This window comes from Trachypithecus francoisi, unplaced genomic scaffold (genome assembly GCF_009764315.1).
Source record: "Trachypithecus francoisi isolate TF-2019V2 unplaced genomic scaffold, Tfra_2.0 Lachesis_group20, whole genome shotgun sequence".
In the NCBI taxonomy this organism is placed as follows: Eukaryota; Metazoa; Chordata; class Mammalia; order Primates; family Cercopithecidae; genus Trachypithecus; species Trachypithecus francoisi.
In genome coordinates, this window is record NW_022681466.1 from 59239523 (window position 1) to 59263917 (window position 24395).

The window sequence follows — 24395 nt, forward strand, 5'->3', positions numbered from 1 at the left end:
AGGTCAGGAGTTCGAGACCAGCCTGGCAAATGTAGTGAAACCTCATCTCTACTAAAAATAAAAAAATAAAAAAATAAAAAATTAGCTGGGTGTGGTGGCTACTCGGGAGGCTGAGGCAGAAGAGTCACCTGAACCCAGGGGGCAGAGGCTGCAGTGAGCTGAGATTGCGCCACTGTACTCCAGCATGGGTGACAGAGCAAGATTCCGGCTCAAAAAAAAGAAAAGCAAATCACAGATCTCTTCAACATGATATCATTTTTAAGCTAGTAAACAACAGGCAAAACAAAGCAATGCGTTACTTGGAGACAAATACATACATGCTAAAACTAGTAAGAAGAGTGAGGGACTGAGAAAAATGAGGGATTCCTGGTGGGGAAGTGGAGAGAGAATAGGGAGGAATATCAATAGTATTTCAACACTATCACTCATGTTTTATTTCTGATGTTGAGTGGTAGAGTCTCAGGTATTCATTCTATTATGCTTCAGAGGCTATATATGGGTTATGTTTACTCTTTTGATGGTATCAAACGTCTCTGCTAAAACTATAGTGTATATGCCATACCCATGCACTTACCACAAATTGTACATAGGTGCATATATAATAAAAATAGGTTTTGTTGTTGTTGTTGTTGTTTGTTTGTTTTGAGACAGAGTCTCGCTCTGTTGCCAGGGTGGAATTCAGTAGTGTGATCTCGGCTCATTGCAACTTCCACCTCCCCAGTTCAAGTGATTCTCCTGCCTCAGCCTACTGAGTAGCTGGGACTACAGGCGTGCGCCATCACGCCCAGCTAATTTGTGTGCATTTAGTAGGGACGGGGTTTCACCATGTTGGCCAGGATGGTCTCAATCTCCTGACCTCGTGATTCATCCACCTCAGCCTCCCAAAGTGGTGGGATTACAGGAGTGAGCCACCACACCCGGCCATAAAAATAGTTTTTAAACGAGGCGGGTTTCTACTTTTTGAGATGGAAAGCCTAGATTGACGTTCCAATTTTATTATTATGTGGGGAAAAAATAAGACATAGCTGTACCTATTAGTATAACGTCATTCATTGGGGAAAGATTATATACAAATGTATACTTGTCCATGCATAGAAAATACCTGGAAGGATACACACAAAATCTGCACAGGTGCTCTTGTAGGAATGGAATTAGCAGACCGGGAAAGGAATGAGATTTTGTTTTCATTCATTGCATCTGTTTTACACTTCTGTGTAGAGAGAATTGATCAAACGATAGTATTTAAGAATATAATACTAGAAATATAACAGTGTTAGAATTTTTACTTACCGAGTACTTACTGTTGGCACATAGTAAATTAGTGAACAGTAGAAGTTAGCAAGTGTGATGCAGCTGGTGTGGTAACGCAGGTGAAAGAAATGGGAACTTTTTTTTTTTTTTTTTGAGACGGAGTCTTGCTCTGTCACCCAGGCTGGAGTGCAGTGGTGTGATCTCGGCTCACTGCAAGCTCCGCCTCCTGGGTTCACACCGTTCTCCTGCCTCGGCCTCCCAAGTAGCTGGGACTACAGGCACCCGCCACCTCGCCCGGCTAGTTTTTTGTAAGGAAATGGGGATTTTTTAACACCAAAAAGGAAACACGCCAGATGTGACTGCTGTCTCCAAATAACTTAAGGACTGTCAGGAAAATGATGAGGTTCACTTCGTATGTTTCCAGAGAGAAGGACTGGACCACCGGCCTGCAGCTATAGGGGAGACAACACGGTTCTCCAGATGAAACCAGCTGCCCCCGGGGGCTCACTGCCACCCACTGTATTCCAAGCCCCGCCCACTAGACCGGTCATCAGGGACCCCTTTTAAGCCCTCCTGCTAGAAGATTCTTTCCTCTAAAGTCGAAGGCTGCAGAGTTGACTAGGAGAGGCCAGAGCTTTTCCTAGAGGTGTAAGGGAATGACCGTCCTTCCTTCTCAAAGTGGAAAGTCACGTGCTGGCGTGTGCATTTCCAGGTCAACGCGGAAGTCGTAAGTTTTGGGGGTTGTCTGCTTAGGCTGAGTGGAACTACTGTCTTCCTCAAAACATGTGAAAGCAATGAGATCATTCCTCTTCTCTGAGGTGGGGGAGATGGGGAGAGACCGGCCTGAGACACAAAAAGAAAATTCTGAGGTGGGGACTGGGTGGGGGGACCCAGAGGGAGGACTGAGAGCGAGAGCCAGGGAGGCAGGCAGACCGCAGGCTGGGCAAAGCCAGAGGAGAGAGGCTGCGGGAGGTGAGAGTCTGAGCCGAGGGAGCCCAGGTTGAATCAGGGATAAACGCTGGAACGGGCTGTAACCAGGAATGAGACGTCTGGCATTTTGTAATTTCTGGAGAATTCCTCTAAAATTCCCTTTCCCTTCAGTAAACACGGTGAAAAACCACTGCCCGCCATGTGTGTGGTCTCCCTGGCACACAAGAGTGGGGGTCACAGCCAGGACAGGGAGAGGGGAGCCCAGGAGCCGCCGGCGTCCAGGTGCGTCCCAGCAGAGGGGCAGCCCGCCCTCTCCTGGCCTCTCCGAGGAACTGCAACACCGAGGCTCTGAGGCCGAACCCCAGCTCAGAGATGGGCACCTCGCAGCAAGGAAAATGTCGTGGACAGAAAGGATCTCGCCTAGCAGCAAACAACACAGTGCCTTTCTCTATCTGGAAATCTCATTAGAAAGCGGGACGCAGAGAGTTGAAGCCATCTTCTCAGCCAAGTAGAAATTTTGCAAAGACATGATTTTTGCCAATGATTGTGAAACAGAATTGGCAGAAGCATCGTCACCGTTTCTCCTATTTGTCTGGTGACCCTCCGTTTGCAAAAACCCTTTCGCACGTGTCCTCTCACAACACCCGCATGAAGTACTGTTTTCCTCCTTTGCAGAAGAATGCTGTCTGCAGGCATTCCTGAGGTACATGGCACACCCACGGTGCCACATCTCCCGGCTTGTCCTTCCCTCTTGAGTCCTCTGTTCCATCCAACCCAAAGGCCCTAAGAATTTGCACAATAAATGCAGAAGTCTTTGTGACCCTCATTCAGACACAAGCCAGTCCCTGTCTCTGTATGCTCAGAACTCCCAGGAGGACTGGGAGCCAAGGTCTCAAGCCGTTCACTGCACACTCAAGGAACCTATGCTAGGAAGACAGAATGAGGGCGGGGTCTCCGGCATTCATGGATTATTCACATGCGCCCGCCCGCGACCCATGCCATTCCTTGCTTTATAGCATTACTGGAGAGTTCATAAAAGAAGCAGGCTTTTCTTCTCAGCAGAGTTGAACGCTTTGCAAGTGCGAGATAATAAAGGAAAAATGGGGTAGCGTAGGCTGTCTGCAGCTTTTCCTGATAACCTGCAAGTTAAACTTCTGACACCAAAGTCACCCTGCCATCTGAATCAATCAAGCCAGGCTAGAGCCAGGAAAACAAGAAGGTCAGTAGCAAATGAAGTAAAGCCCCCTTGCCTTATCCTGGCAGAGGTAGTGAGCCCCTTAGCACCTTGTCAAACACTAAATTTAATCCCAGTTTTATTTTCAAATCACTTTTTAAAAATGCACTAACCATTAAAAGATAGGGGAAAAGGTCCTTTTAAAGTGATTTATTATGTGTTAACAGCTAAAGAAAACCTAAACAATGTCTCCGTAAAGACTCACGATCACGTTTTTAATTAAGAGCCACAACTTTTAATGGAAGGCATAATATACCCATTCATTGCAGGACACTGGGCTCCTCTGGGTAATCCAACAGTCAAGCTCGAGGGAGGAATAACGACTTTCAGTTCACACCTCAACGTCTTCTGTTAAAGAAAATAACAATAAAGTAAGATCACTTGAAAACTTTTGAGTTTGGGAATTTTAACCCAGAGAAAGGGTGCATTTTGCTCCATTACAGGAACGCTTGTTGCTGGTTCAGGACCCACAATAGCCAGCTCAGTGCTCTGAGTGCCTCGGACACCCCCTAAGTCTTAGCAGGTAAGTGGGCTATGCTCAATGTGCCCTGTGTGTGTGCTGCCTGGTAAATTCCTGCCCGTACCCTGGGGAGGCTGCACCCCCGAGACTCAAACTGTTACTTACTGTCTGTCTCTCAAGCTGGCCCCTTAACAGCTTTTTCTTCCCTAGTTCTTTTATTTAAGACTGAAAGTTAACAACCTAGAAGAACAGAGTGCTGAGTCCTTTTGTATGGCCCCACAAGGAAATATTAATTGCATCAGGCACCATTTATCTATTGCTGGCATAAGACAGTTTCACTCACTTAGCCCTGGCAACAATGAAGTAAGAGTATGAAGTGTGCATATCATTATCTCCGTTTACACATGGAGAAACCGAATCTTGGCGAGGATAAGGAATTTACTCGTGTCATTAAACAGTACGAGAGACTATGGGCTGAGGCAGGGTGGGTGGGAGATGGGGTTCAGGATACCCCAAAACATGGTATATTCACATTTGAGAAAACAGCAGAAACAGGAAGGTCACTCTCACCTTATTCTGCCCTTCTCCCCTGAACCAGGTCCTGGAATTCTCATTCCACGGGGACTCTTTCTATGCCCAGAGGAAAGAAAGTGTCTTCTCCCGGAAGACACAGGGTCACAGAGAAGAATCTGAACAAACCGGCCTTGCTACGTTCCCACAAGTTTCTTACATACTTTCAAAAAATACAATCACTGTTCTCCAGGTCTACTCTGTTCTCCATCAAACCAAGCATTAAAAATACACAGGTTTACCTGTTCCTTTGTGACTTCATTTCTGAAGTTTCCCATGACACATAAACTTATTAAATAAATGTGTCATGCTTTCCTTTTGTTCATTGTTTTTTGTTATAGGGGCTTCAGCCATGAACATAGCGATGGGTGGGGGAAGATGGTTCTTTTCCCCTACTTGGGGCTGGAGATATAGACCCCGTCCTTCCCCTCAAGGAGTGTTACATCTTGTTGGGAAGGCAGGACTTGAGCATACGGAAGCAGAACTAACCACACAGGACCACTAGTATAAGGGCCCACTGGGGCCAGACATGGAGGCCCACGCTTGTAATCCCAGCACTTTGGGAGGCCAAGGCGAGCAGATCCCTTGAGTCAGGAGATAGAGACCAGCCTGGCCAACATGGTGAAACCCCATCTCTACTTAAAAAAAAAAAAAAAAAAAGCTGGGCGTGGTGGTACATGCCTGTAATTCCAGCTACTCAGGAGACTGAGGCAGCACAATTGCTTGAACCCAGGAGGCAGAGGTTTCAGTGAGCCGAGATCACATCACTGCACTCCAGCCTGGGTGTCAGAGTGAGACTCTGTCTCAAAAAAAAAAAGAGAAGAAAAAAAAATTGGGAACTAATGGGATAGACAGTACCACTAAAGTTCAGAGAGGGAAATGAGGGGAACACCAGCTTCTGTGTTTAAGACAGAGGCGGGATTCAGTCTTGACCTAGGGACACATAGTTTCCAAAAGCAGAAGGAGGTGTAAGAACAAAATAAATGATATAAGCCAGTGTTTGCCTAACTTTTGTTACTTTCCGGATCTTTACTATATCCACACATCACCTAGAGGCACCAGGTGTCACATTCCAAGGCACTTTTTCAGAACTTCATATTTTTCTTAAAACATATTACTTTTAGGCCGGGCACGGTGGCTCACACCTGTAATCCCAGCACTTTGGGAGGCCGAGGTGGGTGGATCACGAGGTCAAGAGATCATCCTGGCCAACATAGTGAAACCCCGTTCTCTACTAAAAATACAAAACCTAACTGGGCATGGTGGTACACGCCTGTAGTCCCAGCTACTTGGGAGGCTGAGGCAGGAGAATTGCTTGAATTCGGGAGGCGGAGGTTGCATTGAGCCGAGATCGCACCACTGCCCTCCAGCCTGGCAAGAGAATGAGACTCCGTCTCAAAAAACAACAACAACAAAATTACCTTTAAAAGAAAACCCCTTAAATCTAGTTTTCAAGGAAACTTGATAACCACACTACAGGGAAGACAAAACTCCACCTCCATCCTCTTAGACTGGACCCACGAATTAAATTGACATCCAAAAGATTAACAGGAGAAAAATACAGGCATACTGCACGTAGCTGTACTGCATTTCAGAGATACTGTGTTTTTTTACAAATGGAAGGTTCGTGGCAACCGTAAGTCAAGCAAGTCTGTCTGTGCCATTTTTCCAACATCAGGTGCTTACTTCTTTAGCATCTTTCCACAATAAAGTATTTTACAACTAAGGTCTATACATTGTTTTTAGACATAATTCTCTGCACAGTTAACAGGCTACAGTTTAGTGCAAGCATAAACTTTATATGCACTAGGAAACCAAAACATTTCATGTGACTTGCTTTGATATATTTGCTTATTTCAGTGGTTGGGATCCAACCCCCATTATCTCCAAGGTATGCCTATATATATATGTTTATTTAACACAGACTTTATGTGGCACAAGGACCCTTCTCTTTTTTTTCTTTTCTTTTTCTTTTTTCTTTTTTTTTTTTTTTTTTTTTTTTTTTTTGAGACGGAGTCTCGCTCTGTTGCCCAGGCTGGAGTGCAGTGTCCCGATCTCAGCTCACTGCAAGCTCCAGCTCCGCCTCCCGGGTTTACGCTATTCTCCTGCCTCAGCCTCCCGAGTAGCTGGAACTACAGGCGCCCATCACCACGCCCGACTAATTTTTTTTTTTTTTTTGGATTTTTAATAGAGATGGGGTTTCACCATGTTAGCCAGGATGGTCTCGATCTCCTGACCTCATGATCCGCCAGCCTCGGCCTGCCAGAGTGCTGGGATTACAGGCGTGAGCCACCGTGCCCAGCCGGCACAGGGGCCCTTCTAAGGAAAGGAAGAGCCAGAGAAGTAGTTAGAGTCAGTTATGTGCTGAATTGAACAAAGAATAGTAAGTTGTGAAGAAGCATCTGAAATATGTGGGGAAACTTGAAAGAGAAGTTACTTGAACAGAGGCTTACAGAATTCTTTTAGTCTCAACTTTATATCCTTGAGGATAAGCGTGTTATTTCTCTTCGTATGGGGAGGGTGCCTCTCACATGGGAATTGCATCTCCGGCTTTTAAGAAACAGCGTGAAGGTCAGTGTAATCTTCTGTTATCTGCTGTAATTCAAGTGTCTTTAACTTAAATAGTCAATATGACAGAGAGGTATATATGGGGGTGGCATGGTTTTAACTCCTTCACTATTACAATTTGAAAAGTAGAGGCCAGGCATGGTGGCTCACACCTATAATCCTAGCACTTTAGGAGGCTGAGGTGGGCAGATCACTTGAGGTCAGGAGTTCGAGACCAACCTGGCCAACCCCATCTCTACAAAAAATACAAAAATTAGCTGGGTGTGATGGCACTTGCCTGTAATCCCAGCTACTCAGAAGGCTGAGGCAGGAGGATCACTTGAACCCTGGAGGCGGAGGTTGCAGTGTGCTGAGATCACGCCACTGCACTCCAGCCTGGGTGACAGAGTGAGATTTCATCTCAAGAAAAAAGAAAAAAGGAAAAGTAGAAACACTTCGTCAAAAATCCAGAAGTAGCCCAAAAGAGTATATGAGATTAAAAAACAAAATAATCCTCTTAAGTTTAAAATTGTATCTAAAAAAGAATGTTAGAATAATACTCAAAATAAGAAACCTTGATAATTTACCACCAAAAGTCCCCACCACATACAACCAGTTATAGAAAACAATGTGGGTGTTCCATCAGAAACTAAGAGGAGAATTACCATCTGATCTGGCAACCCCACTACTGAGTATACACACGAAATAAATTAAATATGTCCAAGAGATGCCTGCTTTCCCACGCTCATCACAGCGTTATTCACAATAGCTAAGACACAGAAGCAAACTATGAATCCATCAATGGAAAAGAAAACACGGTATATATATACAACGGAATACTATTTAGCGTTTTAAAAAGAAGGAATCCTGTCATTTGCTACAACGTGGATGAACCTAGAGGAGATTATGCTAAGTGAAATAAACCAGGCACAGAAAGACAAATATTGCATTACCTCACTTATATATGGAAGCTAAAAAGGCTGATCTTATAGCAGTAGAAAGTAGAATGGTGATTATCAGAGGCTGAGAGAGGGGTTTGGATGGAGAAAGGAGAAATGTTCAGCAAAGGGTACAAACTTTCAGAAAGACAAGAGGAATAAGTGTTAGTGATCTAGTACACAGAATGGTGACCATAAATAAAAATGCATTGCGCATATTTAAAAATTGTTAAAAGAGTACCTTTTAAATGTTTTCACCACCAAACAGTGAGAAGTATATAAGGTGAAGGATAAGTTAATTAGCCTGATTTAATCATTCCACAATGTAAACATGTATCAAAACATCATATTGAGCTCACTACATTTATACAATTATTACTGGTCATTTAAAAACAGCCAGATGTGGTGGCTCACACATGTAATCCCAGCTACTCAGAAGGCTGAAGCAGGAGCATCACTTGAGGCCAGGAGCTTAAGACCAGACTGAGCAACACAGTGAGACCCTTTCTTTAAAAAGGTAACAAAAATAAAAATTATCCAAGTGTGGTAGCACACATCTGTGGTCCCAGCTGCTTGAGAGACTGAAGTGGGAGGACTGCTGGAGCGCAGGAGTTGGAGGCTACAGTGAGCTATGATTGCACCACTGCACTCTAGTCTGGACAATAGAGTGAGACCTCGTCTCTTATAAAAATAATAAGAATAAAATTAATTAATTGTTTTTTTTTTTTTTTTTTTGAGACAGAGTCTTACTCTGTCGCCAGGCTAGAGTGCTGTGGCACGATCTCTGCTCACTGCAACCTCCAACTCCTTGGTTTAAGGGATTCTCCTGCCTCCACCTCCCAAGTAGCTGGGATCACAGGCATGCGCCACCATGCCCAGCTAATTTTTGTATTTTTAGTAGAGATGGGGTTTCACTGTGTTGGCCAGGATGGTCTCAATCTCCTGACTTCATGATCCGCCCGCCTCAGCCCCCCAAAGGGCTGGGATTACAGGCGTGAGCCACTGCACCCGGCCAATTAATTGAATTTTTAAATCACTTTTTTAAGCTGAAAAGAAGTAGTCCCTAACTCAAACATGTATTAGATTCCCCTTTTATGTTTCCAAGAGGCTCGGCTGCATGGGCACTGTTGAAACAGGCCCAGGCTTTCCTTGGTTCACTGTGGCGTTATTTCAGGGTCCGGTGCCGCCATGCAGGCTAAGCACAGCGAGAACAGTCCACTCTCGCTCAAGCATTCATTTCCGTGTGGTCTGTCTGCGAGAGTGGGCTCAGCAGTCTTTCCAAATCACTCTCATCCCCAGCAGAGCCTGATAGTCCCAAAGAGAGAAGGCTGAAGAAAGCTTCCTGGGTGTGAAGGCAATACAGCAATGGTTATTCATTCTACGGGTACTTCCAAAAATACCACGGAAGAAAGTTCGATTATAGGTTTAAAATATTGATGAGCATGCGCTTATACCAAGCCTGGGATCAATATGTTCTGCATAAACTGGATTGCCACGGCTCTGCCTGTTTTCACCTGATCTTAGAAACATCAGTAGAATCACACACTTGGAGTACAAGTTATGTTGCTTTTTCTAATCCACATTAAAATGAATACTTAGCGGTTCATACAACCAATGACAATATTCTATCATCATTGGTTTGCATGCCACATGTTGGGGAAATATTAGAAACCAGGTCCAAAGGAGAATCCTCCACTTGTTCTCATCCCAAAGACCCCATCTCTATTTCCCGCTGTCTGGTCCAATTACTTCTTTTTTGAAACAGTCTTACTCTGTTGCCCAGGCTGGAGTGCATTGGCGCAATCTTGGCTCACTGCAACCTCCATCTGCTGGGTTCCATTGATTCTGCTACCTCAGCTTCCCTAGTAGCTAGGATTACAGATGTGTACCACCAAGTCCAGCTAATTTTTTTTTTTTTTTTTGTATTTTTAATGGAGACGGGGTTTCATGTTGGCTAGGCTGCTCTCAAACTCCTGACCTCAAATGATTCACCCACCTCGGCCTCTCAAAGTGCTGGGATTACAGGTGTGAGCCACCATGCCCAGCCCAGTTACTTCTTCTTGGAGGTCCAAGACTGTCTTTGCATATTCACAGAGCAGCACCCATTTGGCCCCAAGCTAACTGCATCCACAGCTTTCAGTCCACTGTTCTTTGAGAAGTGTATTTGCCATGTGAGTACTGCCGTAATCTTTGTACCTGAAATGTGTACACTGTTTCTCCCTGCAGACAACCACAGAGTCTGAAGGCCAGAAAAAAACGGATTGGAAAGTAAAACTGATTTGATTGTTTTTTCTTTTCCTTTTCTATCTATTTATTTATTTATTTTTGAGACAAGATGTCACCGTGTTGCCCAGGCTGGAGTGCAGTGGTACACTCACAGTTTACTGCAGTTTTGAACTCCTGGGTTCAAGTGATTCTCCTGCTTCAGCCTCCCTAGTAGCTGGGACTAGGCACATACCACTGTGCCCGGCTAATTTTCTTTGTAAAGCTGGGGGTCTCACTGTGTTGCCCGGGCTGGTCTCAAACTCCTGGGCTCAAGGGATCCTTCCATCTCGACCTCCCAAATTGCCAGGATTACAGGTGTGAGCCACCTCCTCGGCTCGCCTGGCCCGGAGTAAACTGATTTGAAAGGAAAAGGAGTAGGAACAGAGGCATTTGATCATGATCAGGTTAAAGTGCCGATTTGGCTAGCTTCATTCCTCACCAAACCTACTGCCAACATTTTCCTCTCCCCATTCAACCTCACTCAAAAGGATTAGACACATTAAATCCCAGCCACAGTAAACAAAGGTTGGACTGCTATTGTACTAGCTCAGGTTTCAGCTTCCTTGGCCTGCTTGACCCGAGGGAGGGGCCTAATGAAGGTTCTACTGGTGGCTGCCATATAAGGATTCCAGCAGGAAGCAGGATGATGGGTGAGAAAGTGCTGTCCTCTCAGGGTGCCGCACACACACCCAGACGCCAGCCTGCCCACTGCCATCTCTGAACTCGCTAGGTGATCTCTTTGCAGGGCTCTGTATCCGCTAGAACTGCCTTTCTGCACATTCTCTACATGTAAGTGACTCTCTCACCCCTATGGCTGAGAAATGACACCCCCATCTTTCTGCTTTGAAGCAGCTTGCTCAAGGTAAGGAAAACAAATCTGATCAACGCGGTGCGCTCTCAAATTATTAGTCCAAATCCAGCCTCTAGTTTGGAATTCCCTGACATTGCCCTTAAATATGTTCTCATACATTTGGAAGAAACTAAAGCAGCTTAATCTCATCTGATTCTGTATTTTTAAAGCATATTAGTATTAACAACATGCAAGTTGCTGTGCTGGAAATATCAGCTATACCCAGAACAGTCTCTGCCGTGCAGTAGTTCATTTTCCTAGAGCAAATGTGGTATTTGAATGTTATCCGCTGGTTTATGTGTCCACATGACAAAGTGCTATGAGAATACAAAAGCGGCAGGGCGCGGTGGTTCACACCTGTAATCCCAGCACTTTGGGAGGCCAAGGCTGGCAGATCACCTGAGGTCAGGAGTTTGAGCCCAACCTGACCAACACATAGTGAAACCCTGTCTCTACTAAAAATATAAAAATTAGCTGGGCATAGTGGCACACGCCTGTAGTCCCAGCTACTTGGGAAACTGAGGCAGGAGAATCCCTTGAACTCAGGAGGTGGAGGTTGCAGTGAGCCGAGATTGTGCCACTGCACTCCAGCCTGGGCAAAAAGAAAAAAGAAAAAGAAAAAGAATACAAAAGCAAGAGACATTACATATGCTTGGGGGATTCCTGTGGATACATCTGGAAAGTCTGCCCACAGGGGACAGGAGGTCATGTGAGCCTGGATTCAGGGGTCAAAGACCAGGAAGTGGGACATATGACATGAGGGGACCTACCCATGATGAAGCCAGATATCCATGCATTGAGTCAACAAAAGGACAGAAAGAGATGTCGCCAGAAAACAGTAACTGAAGTTGAAGGATTACAGTGTGGAAAGACTAGCAAATGGCCATGCTGGGTCACGTGCCACAGTAGAGACGAAGCAAAAAGAAAGGCAAAGATACTTAGGCATCTGGTGAGAGACGGAAAAAAGACAAGAGGGAGGGTTGGGACGAAGGGAGATGAAGAAAGTGGCAGCGCGGCTCTGGTAGCTTTTCATTCCTTGCTTACAGTTACTATGAACCCTGGCTATTACCATAGCTCCTATCCTTAATGCCTATGGATTTCTTTAGGATTTACACCATCTTTTCTTTCAGTATCTTATACCCAAAAGAATACTGCCGGGAACCTAAGTCAGAGAAGTGACATTTGAACCAGACATAAAACATGAGTCACAGTTTGACAGGGAAAGAAAGGGTTGGGCATTCAGCCTAAGAAAACATTTTGCAAGGTACAACTTGCGGTCACAGAAGGGGCACCTGCGTGGAGCTCATTCAAGGTACTCCCTGTAGCTCTCCTGCTTCCCGCCACAGCCTGCCCTACCTGTTCCAGAAGATGGACTGCACCAGGGTTGAATTCCAGGTCTGGGCAGAGCATGGTGGCTCACGCCTGCAATCCCAGCACTTTGGGAGGCTGAGGCGGGTGGATCACCTGAGGTGAGGAGTTCGAGAGTAACCTGGCCAACATGGTGAAACCCTGTCTCTGCTAAAAATACAAAAATTTGCCGGACGTGGTGGCAGGCACCTGTAATCCCAGCTACTCAAGAGGCTGAGGCAGGAGAATCACCTGAATTCGGGAGGTGAAAGTTGCAGTGAGCTAAGATCACACCACTGCACTGCAGCCCAGGCAACAGAGTGAGACTCCGTCTCAAAAAAATTTTTAAAAATGAAATGAAAGAATTCTAGGTCTGAAAGAAAAACAAGGCCGGGCGCGGTGGCTCAAGCCTGTAATCCCAGCACTTTGGGAGGCCGAGACGGGCGGATCACGAGGTCAGGAGATCGAGACCATCCTGGCTAACACGGTGAAACCCCATCTCTACTAAAAATACAAAAACTAGCCGGCGAGGTGGCGGGCGCCTGTAGTCCCAGCTACTCGGGAGGCTGAGGCAGGAGAATGGCGTAAACCCGGGAGGCGGAGCTTGCAGTGAGCTGAGATCTGGCCACTGCACTCCAGTCCGGGCGACAGAGTGAGACTCCGCCTCAAAAAAAAAAAAAGAAAAAAAAAAAGAAAAACAAGGGGATGATGGCACAGAGAGCTCTCTGGGAGCACAGAACCAATGCTGCTGGAGGTCCAGACAAAAACTCCTATGTTCACAGCACAATGTCTCCCAATAGCAAAAGGTGGAAACGAGTGTCCATCTACAGATGGCTGGATAAACCATTGTGTCATATCCATATGTCAGAATAGTACTCAGCCTTAAATAAAGGAATGAGGTACTTACACAGGCTATAACATGGATGGACCTGGAAAATCTTACACGAAGTGAAGTAAGCCAGAGACAAAAGTCCTCTTAGAATATGATTAGAATACGATTCCATTCATATAAAATATTCAGAATAGGCAAATCCACAAGGCAGAACGTAGATTCGTGATTTCCAGATGATGGAATTTCAAGACACATTACCCCCAAAATATGGCACCTTGGCATATTGAATATTGTAAGCTGAAGGAATATTTTAAGCTAAAGGAATTTGAGAAAGAGTATGTGCAGGAAGGATTTTCTGACCTTCCCCTGAAACAGGTCATAAGAGTCTCATGTGAGAGGTGCCCTCCTATACCCAGAGGAAAGAAGCATCTTCCTCTCTGAAAACACAGGGACACAGGTTTTAAACAAATAGACCTTGCTAAGTTCCTCCCGGTTTATTGCTGTTAGATCACAGTCTTTTTGTTCTATTTCTCCATGATGGTCCATTCTTCATCAAACCTAGCATAAAAATACTCAGGTTTGGCTACTTCTTGGGACTCTACTTTCTTATGAAGTTTACTGTGTCACACAAAACTTCTATTACATACATTTGTATGCTTTTCTCTTATTAATCTCCTTTGTGATGTGGGACCTCAGCCAGGAATGGAGGATAGGTAGAGAAAGAGATATTTTTCCTCCTCTCCACAGGGGAGAAAGGAGGAGAAAAGGGAGAGTGACTGCCAAAGGGTTTCCATTTGGGATGATGATAAAGTTCTGATGATGGCTACACAATATTTGAATGTACTTAATGCTGATGAATTGCACACATTAAAATGATAAATTTTATTTTATGTGTACTTTGCACAATTAAAAAATATAAAAGAAGAAAAGTGGCTGAAGGGAGAACTAGAACCAACGACGGATTTACTGGAAAGCCCCCTGGCATGCAGACAAGAGAGCCACATTGAAGGGGACTCGTGTTCCGCGGTCTGCCAGGCAGCCCCACAGCCTGGTTACTGCCACAACTCGTGTTTGCTTGAGAAGTTCTGTCATACATCTAGAGGAAAGGATGAGCTTCAAATGAATTAGACTTAGGTTCAAAACTTCAGCTCTGCTATTCCTAGGGTATTTTGATCTTGGCAAATTTTTCATGCTTTTTGCCTCCATTTTCTGTTCTAAAAATAAGGTAAATATTAACAGACTGAGGAGCTGGCATGGTGATTAAATGAGATAATATGCATGAAACGCCTGACATTACCAAAAAATTTTATCTGTTACTCTTGAAAACCCAAGAAGAATAAAATTTCCAAATCAGTTACAGTCATGAGAAACTGAATACACCAATGGACAATGACCAGACAGGATATAAAAATAGACCTCTGACCCACAGTCTGCAGCAACCTGCCCAGGAAACCAACTCCTTATCTACAATAACCAGCCGAGGAAGCCAGCCTGCCATAATTCATTCAGACTTGCAGGAAGTCAGACTGCTATCTCTACCAACAATCCAGGAAGCCAAAGCAATAACCCCTGTAACAATTGGCCAAATGACCAGGACTTGATTGATAATTGACAGCTTCCCTAATTTTTGTCCCTGCTTCCAACTTTGGACCAACCAGACAAAGCTGTAGGGGAGGGCAAAAAATAGTCATCTTTCTTGTACCATTGTAGCTTCTCAAGCTGGAGCCCTGTAAATTAGGCAAGTAAAAGGTTAACAAGAAAAAAAAATGATGTTTATTGACAAGTGCATCACACGTATACGTGGGAGTACCCAGTGATGAGTAACCTAAAGGTTACCTTAGGCCAAACAAAGGAAAAGGTGTTTAGGGCTTCAGGGTGGGGGAGGCAAGTATAAAAGAGGAAAAACATGTGTTCCTTCTGATGTAGTGTAGGTGAGGTCCAAAGTGGGGCTTAGCCCACAAGGTTCTTGGCTCTGACCAGGAAAGAACTAAAGAGCCAGCCAGAGGTAGAAGAAAACAGCTTTACTGAAGCAGCAGTGTTGCAACTCTGGCAGTGTTACAGCTCCGTGACTGCTCCTGCAGAGCAGGGCTACCCCATAGGCAGGGTAGCAGCTCAGGGCAGTTTTGCAGTCATATTTATACCTACCTTTAATTGCATGCAGATTAAGGATTGGTTTATGCAGAAATTTCTAGGGAAGGAGTAGTAACTTTTGAGTCATCGGATCATTGTCATGGAAAGGAGCAGTAACTCCTGGGTGTTGCCATGACAATGGTAAACTGATGTGGCACACTGGCGGAAGCAAGGTGTCTTATGTGATCAGGTAGGAGCGCAGGTTTGGCTTTGAAGGGTAGCAAAGCATGCCACCCTAAAATATGTCTCTTTGGCATATGGACAATTTTGAACTAAAGATCATTGAGAACCAGTAGATCCAGGAAAAGCTCTAGTATGTCTTCCTTTTGTAAAGGAAATTTACATTTGGAAAAGATGTCTCCCTCTCCTGTGCCGGAAAGAAGATTCTTAACAACTCTTACCAACGAAGAAGGCCAAGCTAAAATCTGCATCACAAGACCTGTTAAACAACCCTAGGTTACCATACCCTTCCTGCTCATTTTTTGATAACCTGCGATGGGTTTCAGCACATACTACCTGTATTAGTCTGTTCTTTTATTGCTATAAAGAAATGCCTGAGACTGGACCGTTTATAAAGAAAAGAGGCTTAATTGGCTCACAGTCCTGCAGGCTGTCCAGAAAGAATGGCGGCATCAGTTTCCGGGGAGGCCTCAGGAAACTTACAATTATGGTGGGAGGCAAAGCAGGAGCTAGCAGTTCACATGGCCAGGGCAGGAGGAAGGTGGGGAAGGTGCTACGGACTTTTCAACAACTAAATCTCATGATAACTCACTCACACATTATCAGGAGAACAGGACTGAGGGGCTGATACTAACTTATTCATGAGAACTCCACTCCCATGACCCAATCACTTCTCACTAGGCCCCACCTCCAACACTGGGGATTTTAATTCAACAGGAGATTTGGTGGGAACACAGAGCCAAACCATATCACCACTTTAAAGTATGGCACCTTGACATGTTGATTTTAAGCTGAAGGAATTTGAGAAAGTACATGTACGGGAAAGGCTCTCTGACCTTCCCTTGAAGCAGATCAAAACCCTTTTGTGCGAGGGGTCCTCCCTATACACAGGGGACACAAGCAGTGGGCATCATCTCTTTGAAGGGACACAGAGAGTGATCTGAGCAAACAGGCTTTGCTAAGATTCCCCGGTTTCTTACATTTCTCTCATCCTTTTTCTTTGCTTTGTCATGTTTTCCCACAATGCTTCATTCTTCCTCAAATCTACCACCAAAACCATTCAGGTTTAGCTGTTTCTTCAGACCTTCATTTCCTCTCGAAGGCTCCTACGTCACGTAAAACTTATATTGAATAAATTTGTGTACCTTTCTCTTGTTAATCTGTCTTTTGTCACAGGGGCCCCAGTCAAGGAACCTAAGATGGGTAGAAATGGGGTAGGAGGTGGCACTCAGATATCAGATTAAACTGAGGACTAGCTGAAACAGGGTTGGGGCAGAAACAGCTTTCCATAAGACATGTGTGGGTGGCTGACTCCCCTGCTGCTGCAGCCTCTGAATAAAGGGCCTTTGCTTGTTCTCCCCTGGTTGGTCTTTACCACAGCCTATAGCTTCACACAGCCGTGACAGGAGCCAGAGACATCTGAAGGCCATTGGCATCCTCGTCGAGCCCTCTCACCGCTCCACAGTAAGTTAGATGCTGTGAGCACGTCTTCAAGGAGCACACATCCTCCTCCACCTCTTCTCTCTTCAAAACTAAAAGGCGGGCTTCCAGCTCAAGACCAATGGTGCCTTCCTGAAAGTTCTCTGAAATAAAAATGAGACGTTATGAAAACATTATCCTTGAGCAATTAAAAGAACAGGAAGGGGGGAAATCACTAATTTCAACAAATTTCCTCAGAAGACATAGAAGGAATGCCTGAGTGTTGACAGGTGGGATGGGCAGAGCAACAGGCGGCTGAATGCAGCAGCTTGGAGCACAGGAGGGAGTTAGAGAGAAGACCAGAGACCATCTGCACAATGTAACTGGTGGAGGGGAAGCGTGGTTGCCTAAAATGAAGGGGTTCATTGAAAGCCTGTGTTTGATGGATCTGCTGGCACCACCCCGCCCCTTAAGCAGAGTTCAGGCAGCTGATACTTATCACCAGACTGTCCCCACTCCACCAAAAAAAAAAAAAAAAAAAAACTCTTTTCTAAAGAAACCAAAAATATGTGCTAAAACTATTAACTGCAGTCAAGAGCCTCTGTAGATGAATTATTTTTAAGTAATAATTTCTTTAAAATTTTGCAGAGAAGAGCAGTGGATACTGGACTTGGGAATTCCTTTAACAGGAAATTGAATTTTAAACAAATCCATCTATTTTTTTAAGGAAATAAGCCTTATGTGGGTTGCTCTGTTATCCCCAGCCTGGTCCTAAGCTGTTTCTACTCCAAGTTCAGGCATGTTCAAGCATGCCTAACACGATTTGGGGGCTGTTGGCCAGAAATCTACATTCAGAAAGCCTGAGGGTCCAGGCAGAACTCAATGGAAAAGGAAAGTGTAGGCCGGGCGCGGTGGCTCAAGCCTGTAATCCCAGCACTTTGGGAGGCCGAGACGGGCGGATCACGAGATCAGGAGATCGAGACCATCCTGGCTAACACGGTGAAACCCCGTCTCTACTAAAAATACAAAAAACTAGCTGGGCGCGGTGGTGGGTGCCTGTAGTCCCAGCTACTTGGGAGGCTGAGGCAGAATGGCAGAAACCCAGGAGGCGGAGCTTGCTGTGAGCTGAGATCCAGCCACTGCACTCCCACCTGGGCGACAGAGTGAGACTCTGTCTCAAAAAAAAAAAAAAAGAAAAGTGTCAGGGAAGCAGTGTGACCCATAACAAGGACTTCCCAACCAGAAGAGAAAAATGATGGTGTGTACAGCAAGCCACTGTTTACAGGCCAGCCTTCTCGGACTCATGTTTGCTTTTCAAAGAGACTAAAATCAAGTTCTATTAGGACTGAAAGCTCCCAGCACTCTAGTGGAGGATACACCGTTCTGTCACCTAATAAAGAGAGGGTCTCAGAGAGGAAGAGGAAGATTCTCCCCGCTCTGGGGCCCAGGTGCCTCCAGAGTCCCAGTGTGTGAGTAGCTGCGGTGTCCGGGGGAAGGCAGGATGCAGCGCCTAGCTGAGGAAGCAACAGAGCACAAGAAAGAAGAAGCCCAATGGATGCCTCCCCAGGCCTGAAGACTCTCTCCAGGGGCCAGGACTATCCTTCCTCTCAAGCACACCCTGGACCCCCAGGAACAACTTCAAATGCTGCAGGTAGAGGCAAAACCCTGTGCACAGAGGTTGTAAATAAACTTGTTAACTTAACTTTAGTCTAAAGGTGTCTCCTTGACGATTTTAAGTTTGGCCTACAAGTTTCTCTATGCATAGTGAACTACAGTCTAACTGGAGGTATACACAGCCTATCACTTACTCTTATGCCAATCACTGAGTTTTGGCCAATAAAGGCAGCCAACTGTTCAAACTGTTCAAATAAGACAACAGCTGAGCTACAACCAATCTGGCTGTTTCATTTGTTTGTTTGTTGTTTGTTTCTTTTGTGAGACAGGGTCTCACTCTGTCTCCCAGGCTACAGTACAGTGGCGTGATCTCAACTCACTGCAGCCTCAAACACCTGGGTTCAAGTGATTCTCCTTCAGCCTCCCGAGTAGCTAGGGCTACACACTACCACTCCTGGCTAATTTTTGTATTTTTAGTCGAGACAGGGTTTCACCATGTGGCCCAGGCCAGTCTCAAACTCCTGGCCTCAAGTGGTCTGCCCACCTTGGCCTCCCAAAGTGCTGGGGTTACAAGTGTGAACCACCGCACCCGGCCCCAATACGGCTGTTTCTGTACCTCACTTCCGTGTTTTGTACATCACTTTCCTTTTTCTGTCTATCATTGATCAATCAGTATTAAACGTGAAGAGCAATGAAAAAGCATCCTTGTCTAAGCCTAACTTAAGAGCCCATCTATTTCAAGCAAAATGATCTATTATCAAATTCTCATCCAACCAGAGCATTTTAATAGCTGCTTAGTGTTGTCGTTTCTTAAGAAATTAATTCCTCTGCTAAGAAAATGTGAGAATTCAAGTCTGTAAACCAGGTGACTGTGTTTCAAATAAAAGAAAATGTCATATCCTTTTGCACAATAAATACTGGCTATCGATTTGATAGTGATAAATGATTATTATTCACTCATTGCCTTACTTCTCATTTCTATTATAGCCTTATAAAATTGGCAGTCCAGTCCAGGCACAGTGGCTCACGCCTGTAATCCCAGCACTTTGGGAGGCTGAGGCGGGTGGATCATGAGGTCAGGAGTTCAAGACCAACCTGTCCAAGATGGTGAAACTTTGTCTCTACTAAAAATACAAAAATTAGCCAGGCATGGTGGCACATGCCTGTAATCCCAGTATCGAGAGGCTGAGGCAGAGAATTGCTCAAAACCCGGAAGGCAGAAGTTGCAGTGAGCTGAGATCACCTGGGTGACAGAGCGAGACTCTGTCTCAAAAAAAAAAAAAAAATTGGCAATCCGGTGTGGCAAAGATTATTTGCTTGGCCAAAGTTTAGTTGGACTTCTGAATTTTCTCCTAGACCCATCTATGCACTTTCTCGTAAAATCGAGTTTTAGCAAAGAACCCTGGTAAGTCAGTTTAGCCAGAACCACCCAATCCTGGATATAATCATCCTTGATATGTGTTCAGGTGCCCCAACGTCCACCACCTACCAGGTGATGTCAGGTCACCCTGGTCGGTCTTCAGCAAGAATCCTGTTAGGTGGGTTTAGTCAGGATCCCCCTTATTCGTATTGTTTTCTGTTGGTAATTTTCCACCCACTTACCCCCACCCTGTTCTTTGGCTGTAAACTCCCACTTGCCCATGCTATATTCAAAGTTGAGCCTAGTCTCTCTCCGCCACTGCAAGACCCTGTTAGAGTGGTCCCTACGCCTGTCACAGTGGTCCTGAATAGTCTTCCTTACTGATATGGTTTGGCTGTGTCCCCACCCAAATCTCATCTTGAATTGTAGCTCGCATAATTCCCACGTGTTGTAGGAGGGACCTGGTGGGAGATAATTAAATCATGGGGGTGGTTTCCCCCACACCTATCTCACTGTAGTGAATAAGTCTCACGAGATCTGATGGTTTTATACGGGGTTCCCCCTTTCACTCGGCTCTCATTCTCTCTTGCCTGCCATCGTAAGGCACGTAAGACCTGTCTTTAGACTTCCGCCATGACTGTGAGGCCTCCCCAGCCACGTGGAATGGTAAGTTCATTAAACCTCTTTCTCTTTATAAATTACCAAGTCTCAGGTATGTCTGTATCAGCAGCATGGAAATGGATGAATACACTTACCATGCTTTACCAAGTGTCATTGGGTAATTTTTTCTCTTGTAAATGTCATTGTGAAGAGCAAGTCTCCAGAGCCATGTTGCAAAGGTGAGGATCCCATTTCACAAAGTGAACTTAGAGGTTTCTGTTTCTCTCTTTGATCCCTCACTTGTGTAATGGAAGTACAAATACCACCTTTATCAAAGAATTACCGAGAGGAGTAAATGAGCTAATAACAGTAGAGCACTTAAAACAACAAAACAATTCCTGAAACACAGTGGGCAGTCAATAAATGGTATCAAAATCACTGGTATCCTAGAAAGGCAGAGCTGGCAGGTACTTTAGGGGCCATCCAGCCCTTTACCTGCAGCTGATGAATCTAAATATATATATTAAAAAAAAAAAAAACTGTTGGAGCCAGAGCTTGGACTTCAAATCAAGTCCCCTTTCCTGCTTAACTGAGAATCTCTTTGACACAAAGTATTTGAGTAAAGCAGAAAGCAAGAGTTGTTTATTCTATGAGTACTTAGAAGATTGCCTTGAAACAATTCCTGGACAACTGGTTTAAAATGTTATTCTCTTAGGAAACAGGACACAAACACAGCTTTTCGCCAGATCTCCTGTGCTGTGGGGAACAGTTTAAGGACCCAGAATGTCAGGGGATTTGTAGGTCTCTCAATGTCATAAGCTCCCACAGGGCCAGACCTACATACACACCGAGTCCAATCAGAGTCATCCTAACTGCCTGTCCAAAGAAACTTCCGGCTTTCTCCACACATGAGAAAGATCTCGTCTTACAAGTATTGCTGTTTCCTGCAGATCCTGCTGAAAACACTGAAGTACCTTCCAATGCCACACACAGCTTTAACTAGAAGCTAATCCAACACGTGTAATATATTACACAATAATTAATTTAAATGCCTAAGTTTCAAGTTCACTCTTTTTGAAAATTAGGGCAAATCCCAAGTTTTCCCAGGATAAATACTGCTTTCACTTGCCTGTATTTTGGTGTGCCTTTCCAGCAGGAGATAAGGGAGTGGTGACAGCTGACAGACCAAGGTCTGAACATGGGAGCTCATCGCATGTTTGCTGACGGGTATGCATGTCGCAGCAGAAAAGATGCCTCACCTGGGTTATAATTGATAGGCAACACCTATGGTTTTAGAAGTTTAGTCTAGGATGATTTTCCCTGCATGGTTCATCTTAGTCTTGCTCTTGCAAAAATCATTAAAACAGCTCAGCCAAATCCGGGTCTAAATTCTCAACTTTTTAGGAAAAGCATTGTTTCCCTGGAGAAAATAGAGTGTTTTTCCTTGTTGATGATGTTAGAATCCTGCTTTTAGGATTGTTATGAGGAATCTAATTCACATTTACGGCGTGCCTGACAAAGTAGGTGTTATATATGTATTAAACTTGTAAGGCCAGTAGAGTTATCCCCTTTTGAGGAAACTGAGGCTTGGAGAGGTTCAGGAGCACCAATATCACAGACCCAGTAAGCAGTAGAGCCAGACTCAGTGCTGCAGACTTCGTAGACTCAAACCCATAGACTCCCCAAGAGAAGCCTGGTGAGGCTAGGACAGTGGCCATGGGTAGTAGAGACGGCTAAGCTAACACAGCCATGGCTAACTTAGACGTCCTGACAATTGAACCGCACACATCACAGAACCTTCTGAGAAAAAAAGGTGATAATTCAGGTGGGAGATGGAGACACTGTCCTGAGAATTCTTAGTGGAGTCTGAAACAAGAGTCTGCTCACTTGAGCTGTTTGGGGTTGGGGCTGTGGGGACAACTTTCTGGGGAAAAACAAGGCATGGAAAACCAAGTCCAGGGGCTTCAAGGGGTGCTCCCTCATTCACCCACAAATGATCTGCTGTCCTAGGCAGGGCTTGCAGGAACCTGTGGTGTCAAGGGATCCCCAACAAAGCCCTCCTTTAGGTGAACCCTCTACTACCCAGCCCCAAGCCCTGCTTCCTCACCTGGCTCTCATCTCCAATAATAAAAACACCCTGGAGGAAGGAAGCAGAGAAGGTGTGAAATCTACAAATGAAGCCAAAAAAAAGTGCAGAGAAGTTAATGTTTAAGATTCCCCACCCTCCATTCATAAGCCCCTGTTTGGGAAATACAGGATGCCGGGGAAGGGAAAGAGTTATCACTTAACTATTGATGAACTTGGTTGGTGGATTAAGGAATCCTTTTCCTCCTTGGCTAATTTCACAAATTGTCTTTTTTTTTATTTTCTCTCCAGTGTATCTTTGTAGTGGGTTTCAATGTTTTCTGATAATACTCTGCTCTGGGTTTAAATATTTTCTGATAATACTCCGCTCTGATTTTGCAAAATTCTTGGCATATGGCCACTTAATAATGGTTTGTTGGGTTTTAATCAACATCAGGAAAGTGGGGCAGGGCAGGTTGAAGAACGCCTTATTCTTGGAGACCACATAGGTAAAGTCATGATCCAGTCACTGACTCCCCCTGCCATGTGACCTTATGGAAATCATTGAACCTTTCTGAATTTTTTTATTACCTGTAAAAGCAAAACTAAACATATTGAATATTGCTTTACAATGATACAAATAAATTAGACATTTTTAAAAAAGCAAACATACCGGCCGGGCGCGGTGGCTCAAGCCTGTAATCCCAGCACTTTGGGAGGCCGAGACGGGCGGATCACGAGGTCAGAAGATTGAGACCATCCTGGCTAACATGGTGAAACCCCGTCTCTACTAAAAATACAAAAAAACTAGCCGGGCGACGTGGCGGGCGCCTGTAGTCCCAGCTACTCGGGAGGCTGAGGCAGGAGAATGGCGTGAACCCGGGAGGCGGAGCTTGCAGTGAGCTGAGATCGGCCACTGCACTCCAGCCTGGGCGGCAGAGCGAGACTCCGTCTCAAAAAAAAAAAAAAAAAAAAAAGCAAACATACCATGAATATTGGGTCATTTCCATCTGCATGGAAGCTAACGCAGCTCCTCTTTTAAGAAAAAAAAAAAAAAAGGATGATCCCACCATCTTCTGCTGTAGAGAAAAGACAGTAACTCGCAGAGGTTCTTGGTTGGAATTGATCTGTGTTACAGATGACCAATTAATGAGAAAAAAAACCATCAGAACTTTATGCACATGTACATTCTATTTCTACATGGAAGACACCTGGAGAATGAGTAGCTCTCAAAGAGGTGGCTTTGAATTCCAGTCTATATAGCACCCTCAACAAAGAATAGTCAATTTTTAGAGAAGTGACAAGCCAAGCCAAAAGAACTTTGAGTCTCTGCTAGCAACAAAAAAGCAAAGAAATGGCAGATAAGGGCTAGCTAGTGAAGCTTGTTAACGTAGATTTCTCTGGTACCATCTCCAGGCTGATAAACATCTAAAGGTGACGTCAGTGGTTAAGCTTTGTTCTCCCTGGTAGAGAGGGGCCAGGTTACCTCTTGCCTTTCCAAATCTATGCCCTGCTTTTACGCAAATGGAGGGCGAGCAGAGAGCTTTCCTGCTTCTGCTTCTTCTTAATTGTCTTCAGCTCAACAATTCTTTATATTTGGGGGAGGCATATTGTGGTCTCCCACTCTGCCATGTTTTGCTACTTTCCTTCCAGGCTGACCTTGCAAGAGGGTTAGCCATAGTCTCTCCACTTTCTCACTTCTATTCTTATGCCCCCTTCCATCCAGCTTCCATCTCTGTCACTCCAAAAACTACTCGACAAAGTTGACAATGACCTCTATTTGGCAAACGGTGATGAACAGATC

General features: G+C 44.9%; 1 long non-coding RNA gene across 2 annotated transcripts in view; it reads right to left on the bottom strand.

Moving 5' to 3' along the window:
- Positions 1-1570: 1570 nt before the first annotated feature.
- The window catches only part of LOC117067673, a 99468-nt gene continuing 76643 nt past the window's right edge, over positions 1571-24395 (bottom strand). Inside the window, exons 3-6 of one of the 2 annotated variants that reach the window (XR_004430821.1) lie at positions 16910-17117; positions 3672-3763; positions 2826-2964; positions 1571-2094 (exon numbers count right to left, since the gene is read on the bottom strand). This is a non-coding gene — a long non-coding RNA (uncharacterized LOC117067673). Of the gene's footprint in view, positions 2095-2825; positions 2965-3557; positions 3764-16909; positions 17118-24395 lie in introns of those variants that run through there. The other variant, XR_004430820.1, reaches the window with a different exon arrangement.